Genomic DNA, 8,730 nt, shown 5'->3' on the forward strand with positions numbered 1-8,730 from the left:
CACCTCTGGCCAGAAGCCTGTCCTCGCACTCAGGGAGGTCTGCATTTTGGGCACCAGGCAGGCACCACACTATAGATGTCTGCAGTGTAGTGGGATAAATATGTGCAAATCCAAAGCTTTTATGATTCTATTGTTCATTTCGAAACCAAATATGTGACTCATATTAAACAACCAAAAAATATTATGATTTTAAAGCCAACACAGCTTGAGGAAAAAAAAATATGTATCCACTCTACAGTATATGTGAAGATGAACAGACAACTGACTACATTTAGTGCTTCAATAAAGATGAGTAAGGTGGTATAAGATGAGACTCAGGCTCACTTTATGACAGTTTATTTCTGGCAGTGTCACACTTTAAGGAGCTTTCCTGTGGGGAACAGGAATAACATTAAAGCATTTAGTCATTAAGATCGTCTCTCAAACACATTTTCCCCACATTTTGATTGAGGTGAGCTGGAAAAAATAATTTGTTAATTCCTACGGCATATTTTACTTCCATACAGAATCTCGGGCTTCCCTCTGGCTTGTACACATTTCTTTTGTTCCATGATGTGTTGATTTTTAATAGTCTACTACATTCCTCCTGATCAAATTCTGGAACAGCACATCAGACATACAGTATACTGTAGACATTTTGTTTTTAGTTTTAAAAAAAACTGGTGCCAGACTAGTAAAAAGAACAGTAATCACACTAGTAAAGAACTGCAAAATTGAGGAAATCAGATTTCCTGTTAAATCTACAAAGGTCCAGACGTATGACTCTAAACAATAGATTGTTCTGGGTTTGGTGAAGTCATCGTAGTTACATAAAAATAAGGTCATGATGGAAAGCAGTAGATTGTTCAGTGAGATACAGTATACACTTGAAAAAATATTTTTTTTAGGAGAGTCAAGTTTCAAAATTTAACTCAAACATGGCATTCACGATAACAAAACCAGTATATGGAGTTTCAAAAGTGCTGCCTATATTGATTAACAGTACAATATCCATAGGCTACATTTAATGCTCTTCCACAGCAATTTTAGTTACAGCAGACTTGTCTGTCCCTTGCATGAACAGACATTTACAACTTGAGGCAAATGTGTATTTGTTTAATTCTAAATGAAGTTTTACTCTAAATGCAGACTCTAAATCCAGTGCAGTGCAAATTAATTACACTTATCAAAAGTCCCTTTTTCCTTCCCCCTGTTTCGACCAAGCTACATGAATTCAATTTACATATCAACATTGTTAGCAGCTCACGTTTTGGCAACGACTGAGGAATCCCACCATTGCATCATCTGTCAGTGGCGGAGCACATATAACTGGAAGACTCAAAAGCTTCCCTGCAGTCTCTATAATTATCTTGCTATAATGTATAGACCTGAGCTCTACGCAGTGTTACAGTTACACAAACATCTACACAGTCAGGTCCTTCTGCCAGCGACAGGGGTCTCTCAGGACACTTTGCTTCAATCAAGGATTTCCAGAATGTCCAGGCCTTCCTAATCATCAGGACTTGAGACGCAAGCAACTGTATGACAATGTGGTCCACACATATGTCGGTTTTAACCACTGCCAAATAAGGTGACTGATTTTGCCGTTGTTTTAGAATGGCATGAAGTAGAAGGGAATAATACTGTTGTGATTCCTGTGCAATGTTTCTTTCAGTCTATACCAGGCCACATGTAATCCTGCTAAGGGTGGACTCAATATTAAGTTATTATTAGAATTAGTATTAGGGTATTGTTGGAAGGCACGATGTCACACATAACTTACCATCTAATGATGATATTATGTCAAAGCCAAAAGTTTGGTTGTTTCTTTAGCACCGACTTCAACACAATGATATGCTATAGCTACAGTATGCAGCTGTATTTTCTATCCAAGGCTCAGAAGCCAAACAAAGATTCTAGTGTGTGAGCTTAAAACATTTTTGCCTGTTTGCTTAATTATTACTATATGTTAAGAGTGCTTCCAAATGAGTTCAGAACCCTGGACAGCTCACAGCAGAAAGTTTCAATCCATCATGATTGGTCATAGAACCTCTTTGTCATCTCTTGAATGCCTTTGCTTGTATGTAACATAAGCACAGTGCTCACTAGACCTCTCTCATTCAATTTTGATTCCTGTGTGACTATTCAGAGCTGTGATTAAACTAAATGGACACGGTAAGGGTGGAGACAAAGGAGACTTCCCAACAAGTCCTTCTTTCTTACAGTGTCCCTTGGGGTATTACAGTATTAATAGCTTGCCTGTTCTAGGTATATGCTGTGCATTACTGAGACAAGACCAAGGCATTTTAAGGTGGACAGAAGTGGAAGTGATAATAATATATTATTATTCCTGTAACATTAGTTATTAATTTTAGTTGTTTTAATTAAAATAAGAATGATTCAGTGATATCTTATTTGTCACTTCTCATAGATCTTTTATCTATTTTAGAACAGGTATTTTTATGTTATTGCTTTAATATTCTAATTCAAATATTCATTACATTGATGCGGAAGTTTCTTTTATTGAGAATCCCTCCTGTATTTTTCACCTTTTTAATGTAATAATTTGTTAAAAGTACAAATGCTACAGGTATACTCCAGACTGCAGGCTTATCAAAACTCTATTCTTCAGTGTAGTCTAATTGTCTTGAAAAGTGAGCGCTCACTAACTCTATTGGTCTTATTTTCTTCTGGATCTCTTATTATACTGTACAGGGAAAAACACTTCTTTCACAATTTTAGCAATTAAATAGAGAAATACAAATTCTTAAACTTTGTTGTATCTGAAAATGTTTTCTACTGGATAAGACATATTAAAAAAATTCCAATACATTGCATGTCTAAAATAAGGATTTCCAATACTCAGGTAATTGTATGGGAAATGCAAACAATACTACAGTTCCAATAAGATTCATTATAAGAACAGTGAAAAACAGGAAATTTTGCGGCTTCATTGCACTGCATTGAGTCAGGTCAATATTATGTGTGTCAGGTTTAGTCCTAAAATTAAGCCTCTAGCAATTTTCTTCAGACATTGTTCTTTAGGTGGATAAGGGTGCATATTGCAGTGATGATTCAGAGCAGCAGTTAATAAGTAATAACATACATTTCCACAATATATGGGAACAGAACACAATGCGTCTACAGAAGGATTAAAGATATTTTTTTGTGGTTCTCAGCTGCATATCCTGCTATGGAATGACCGGACATCTGCCCATTGCTCGATGTGTAAAATGAGACACACCAAAAGCACAAATTCCTTTTCATTCAATTCTCATAAGGAACATTTGAGGTCCAGAGAAAGCTTATCAATCAGACGTCCCCTGCTGCATGTGTAAGTTTACTGCTGCGAAGACAAATTTAAGTTCGGCCCTCCAAAGTGGAAAGAAAACAAAAATTGAGTAGTTGTGATTATATTTCTTCTCAGATGTAAGCCTGTTTCATGAGGTAAGTAATAAAATTAATGTCCAGTCATAATGTTTTAGCAAAGATCAAAGCAAATGCGATCTGTTTTAAAATAATCCCCACCCTTGAATTAAAGTGAAAAAATTAAAAATCTCTTCACATGGTGTCCACGTCATTGTACAGATATGTTTAAGCTTATTAAGGTTTTCAAATCTGGTAAACTATCTCTCACATGAAAAAGTACTAAAATAAAGTAGGTATAACATCAGATGAATGTTGTAGACAAATTTCCTAATCTTTTATCTGTCTACCATGCGCAAACATATTGGTTGTTATACTGTACATTTGCTGTTTTCAGGTATCTGTGGCTTCAGTCTGTTATCCTAATACATTGTTATGTAGTGCACACAGTAGGTTGCTGGGAAGGTAACACAGTGGCAGTTGGTCTAGGGTGGAGACAAAAGTGAAAACAGTAAAATATCTAAATTTATGAAAAAAAGAAGAGCGAGCTTCAGTGTGTGTTGTTATATTCACTAGAAATGAACAGTTATTAATTTTTTTATTAATGTAGTAGACCTTCAATTCAGCTCCTTCAGTTTTAGCTCTGCTGCTTTTTGAATTGGGAAGAGAGTTGTAGAGAAACATTCACATTTGCCTTTTGGATTGTAATTTCCACAATGACCTACCAATAAGAGCACGTGAACATTCCCTTCTCTAAGGTGCCATAATGTCTCACTGTGGTGATTGACAATGGTTCTACCTTACAGATTACTGTTCACAATTAGATTAGAATAAATTATTATATTGCGTACAATGCATATTAACATTTGTCCTAGTGATAACCTGTTTTTCTCCTTTGCTCATGTTGATCATGTTGCCTGTAACCGAGAAAATAGCCAGATATGGATGAGATCTTTTTTGTGCTTCCAAAGAACTCTAATGTTTTTAAACATAATAAGATTTGCAAATATTTTCAAGGGATATTTAGAAAACTGTACAGTTACTACAGTTGTTTGCATCACATAGAGCATTAGGTTTTGCAGAAAAGTCTAGAACATCAGCTCTTATAATCAATAAATATAAAAAGAAGTGGACCTTCTTACTACCCAATCTGTTCCTTCTTTATTTTTGCTTATGGTACAGCGTTTTGTCCAGCTAGCTTGTGGGCTTTTTTTCAATGGCTTACCAAATTCCAATGGACTTGAAACTATTTAAAACTTGGTAAAGGTGTGCAAAAGTAACATAAGATTCCATACTGTATTAAAAACTGTGCATTGCTGATAAATTATTTCATATTTCAAAGCAGATGATAGAGGCAGGCCAGTCTATTCTAGATACTGCATCTCTTTAGACCTGAATGACAGTGCATGCTCGCGATGGACTAACGTCCTGTCCAGGGTGTATCCTGCCTTGCGTATTTGCTTGGAGGAATAGGCTCTGGCTCTGCTGCAACACTGGATTGAATGAAGAGCTTAGAAAATGGATGGATATTATGCTCACTAAGAAAACATTTTTTATTAATGTTCAGCATCGAAGAGGAGTAATCCGTTTTTACCATTTTGATATTGGAGACCTCTGCTTTGGTTAAGAAAATGTTTGGTTTTAATGTAATGTTTGTAATGTAGGAGTTGTTAATAATAACAAAGTTACTGTTAGTTAAACAATGTGGAATTCTTGCAAATGTATCCACCACAGCATGATCCCCATTGACTCATGGTGCCTCTGACATATCTAGAAAATGGTCAAGCTCACTCCTGAGCTGGCCTGCAGATATGCAATGACTCAGAGGGTGTGTGCTAGGAAAGGTCAAAATGAGTCGGTCTCTCATGCTACCCCAGCCACCATGAACAAAAGCAAACACACCCTAAAACTGGATGATGTGAAAATTCATATATTCCTCACTTTCATCTGCATTTTATAGCTACAGTATATAAAATACAACAGTGCATAGCAATATGCAATACAAACAATGATCGAGTGGGATAAAGAACTGGCCCTGGTGTTTAAATGACAAACTGGCTCACATCCAGGCTATGTAGGCAATCACATAGGCTGTTTTGTTATTTTTTCCAGTCTTACTAGCAGTATTCTAAGCAATATTGAAATAGAAATGTCGAATTATTTAACATGGCCTGACGTTGACACATGTGATTTTAGGTAACAGCGAAGTCCATTGTTATCGGGAATATGGCACTTTTTGCCTCAAAATTTTTCTGCCCTTCCCCGAGTTGTTTTTCAGCTGTCTTTGTGTCCCTATTCTGAGACAACAGACAATTCACTGCGCGATAAACTACAGGTGTATTGAGGGTGATACGCTATCGGTATACGCTTCTGTGATACAACCATGTAGATCACCAGCTGTGTAAAAAACAGTACAGGAGAATGTCCGGAACAGTGCAGATTCCTCTTTAGAGTTAACGCACTGACTCAACTTGGCCATGTGCTTTCACTGGCTTATTTGGGCTGGTCGACATCAATATGAGCGTGGGAGAAAGGGTATGGGGGGTAATGACAACTGAGTGTGTAAATAACTGATTTAGTATGTAAACTGGACATAGAAAATTATAACGCGGGCTGCAGTGTAACTTTTTTAGCCGTGTTGACATTTGCAGACTCTCCACATAAACTGACCCACTGGCCGTCTGAATGGATCCGGCATTTGATCAAATTACCCAATGGCCAGTACAGCTGGGAATATGAAAGACAGGTTCATTTCTATGTTTTAGCTCTAAAGGGTCGCATGGCACATTGAATTAACTCTGTCCTCCACCAAATGGGGCAGAGCAGGCTCTTAAGACTCATGTCAGTGTGTAGGATGAGCACTCCAACCCGTTAAATTTCTTTGCCACTGAAACCATTGTGTTGACACATCAAGGCCTGATGGCCTAAGGCCTAAACTGGATCTGAAATTTTTTTATGGAAAAAACTTGTGTGGCTGAAATGTTGCATTTATTTACTTTTTTAAAAATTACCAAAAAAACCCCAACTGCAGTTGAAAATACACTGAGAGTCATTAAAAACACAACAAGTGCATCTGGATCCAATTCACTTCTGCAGCACGTTCAATATCTCTGAGGTAAGAAAAGTTTTGCTTTTTTGACAAGCTGATTTTGCTTGTCTCATAATGGGTGGGATTCTCTTTCATATATAATCCAGAAATGCTCAGAAGCTGGTAACTGTTGGCCAAAAGACATGAGAGGATTTTTTCGGGCTGAGGAGATGTTTCAAGCAGCCAATATGCCCAGTTTTGATTTAAATACAATATAAGTGAGCGGAAATTTGCACAATAATTCTAAACTGCACAGTTTAAACTAAATCACTACACAGAGACTATATACAGTATTCCCTTGTTTTTGTTGCACACTTGGCAGCCTTATCTGATGAAGTTGTAAACATGACAGAGCATGACCTGAGAATAAAGCAGCTGATCCTGTATGAGACAAAGACTTTACTAATCACTGTAATGCCTTTTAACGATCACATTTAAAATATTTTATCAGAGATGATTGATTAAGCAAACACATGAGATAATACTGTACATCCTGCTTTATTTAAACAGCTGCATTGCTTTCTACTAAAACTCTGCTGATAAGGTTATAATGTCTTAGCTGACCACTATTTCTTGATCTGGTCAGTCTAGAGCGTGTAATTCTGTAAAGCACACTGTGGCAAACTATTATTATAGTAAATAGTAATTGATTTAAATATGTATTACTTTTATTAGGCAAATAAAATTAATGGAACTCTTTTATCTATCCTTTCATAAGCTTGTGTGTTTCTCTTGAGAGATGTACATTCTTTACTTTGCATTAGAAAAAAGGTGGAATGGATCATCGTTTACCAATAGCTTCTAGATGGCAATAAGAAACTGAAATATTTTTAAATGTGAGCTGCAAAGCTCAGTCACAGAAATGGTAATAATCCTATCTGTAGCAGGAAACGGGGAATATCAGAACTTTCAGATCTAATGTTTCTTTACTTCCGAATTCTAAACATTGAGAACAACAAGAACAGACATGTCTGAGTTTCTGATGAAAGGAATAGCTTTTACAATATTATTCAGCAGTGAAAACTGGAACATGATCTTTTGCACGATCTGTGCTTAGGGGCTTTGATTTGCAGAGCATTCAGCTTGATTTTATCTCCGCGTTGTCACTGCTGTTTTGCGATTACAGGGTTGTCTGAGGTTATGCAGTACAAACAGCATGAGGCAGTCTGCAGTCCATTCTTCACCAGATGTTAATGAGTAAATCACTTTCATGTTTTATTTCTTTGTGAACATGGAAATAATTTCAATCAACGAATCTGAGCTTCTAACCAAGTGTAATGCGTAATTCTTTCATTTCAAAAGTTTTTTTTAATCTTTTAATTTGAAGGTCTACTCATTTTAAATCTTGATGTAAAGTTTGCCATGCACCCTAGTTGAGATGCAAACATGTAATTTGTCCAGATATTGGTAGTCAGTCAACTACCATTTTAGAATAAAAGCTCTTGTTCTGCATCTGTCTATGTCTATGAAGTAACTGCATGCTAGTGCACTGCCAAACAAGGTATAATATAAAATTATTTAGAATTAACTAGTGATATTAGAGATGATTCGAGTTAAACGTAATAATTACAGACCGCCTCCTGCCTCTTTACAGGAGGTGTGCTATAGCCTGGAGTTAGATATCTACTGCAATTAGAAAACTGGCTGTGCCACTCACTGGCTGAAGCTGGGATGGTTTTAGTCAATAAGTGTTAGAGTGCTGCCAGGGCCAGGTGAAGCAGGATCAGTTTACTTTATGCCAGTATCCCTGCTCTGGATCTCTGGACCAATGCCACTCAGACCTGCCTGTTGTGGCTTTCTATTGAATTCTGGTATCTCAGTGCTGAAAAGTGGGAATGGCCGGATAATGCATATGTCTCAGAGTATACATGCTATACGTTGTTTTGTCTCTTCAGGCATGTGTAGGGTGGATATAGTCTTAACTGGTACTGAAAAACAATGCGAGGTTAAGAGTGTGTTTGTTGGCATTGTTAATGGGATTATTTGGTGATTCCTCTGTATTAGCTCATTCTTTAGGTAAAATAACATGGTATCAGTGTTGGCTTTTCTAATTATTACAAGAATAAAGTAGACCCAGATGTCACCTACAAAAAGAGAAGTACTGTATATTGAACAACAGTCTCTGGAAAATGAAGAAAGCTGTTAATGTCCCCGAAAGACAATATTGGTGTACATAAAATATACAGCCTTGTTTGCTTTTGATAAAGTTCTTTCAAATTTAAATCACCTGTAGTAGGAATTTATGGTAATGTATGCAGCTGTACTGGGATCTAGTACAGGTAAGGGCTCAACGCTCC

This window comes from Lepisosteus platostomus, chromosome 2, assembly GCF_059453375.1.
Source record: "Lepisosteus platostomus isolate fLepPlt1 chromosome 2, fLepPlt1.hap1, whole genome shotgun sequence".
NCBI classification, from domain to species: Eukaryota; Metazoa; Chordata; class Actinopteri; order Semionotiformes; family Lepisosteidae; genus Lepisosteus; species Lepisosteus platostomus.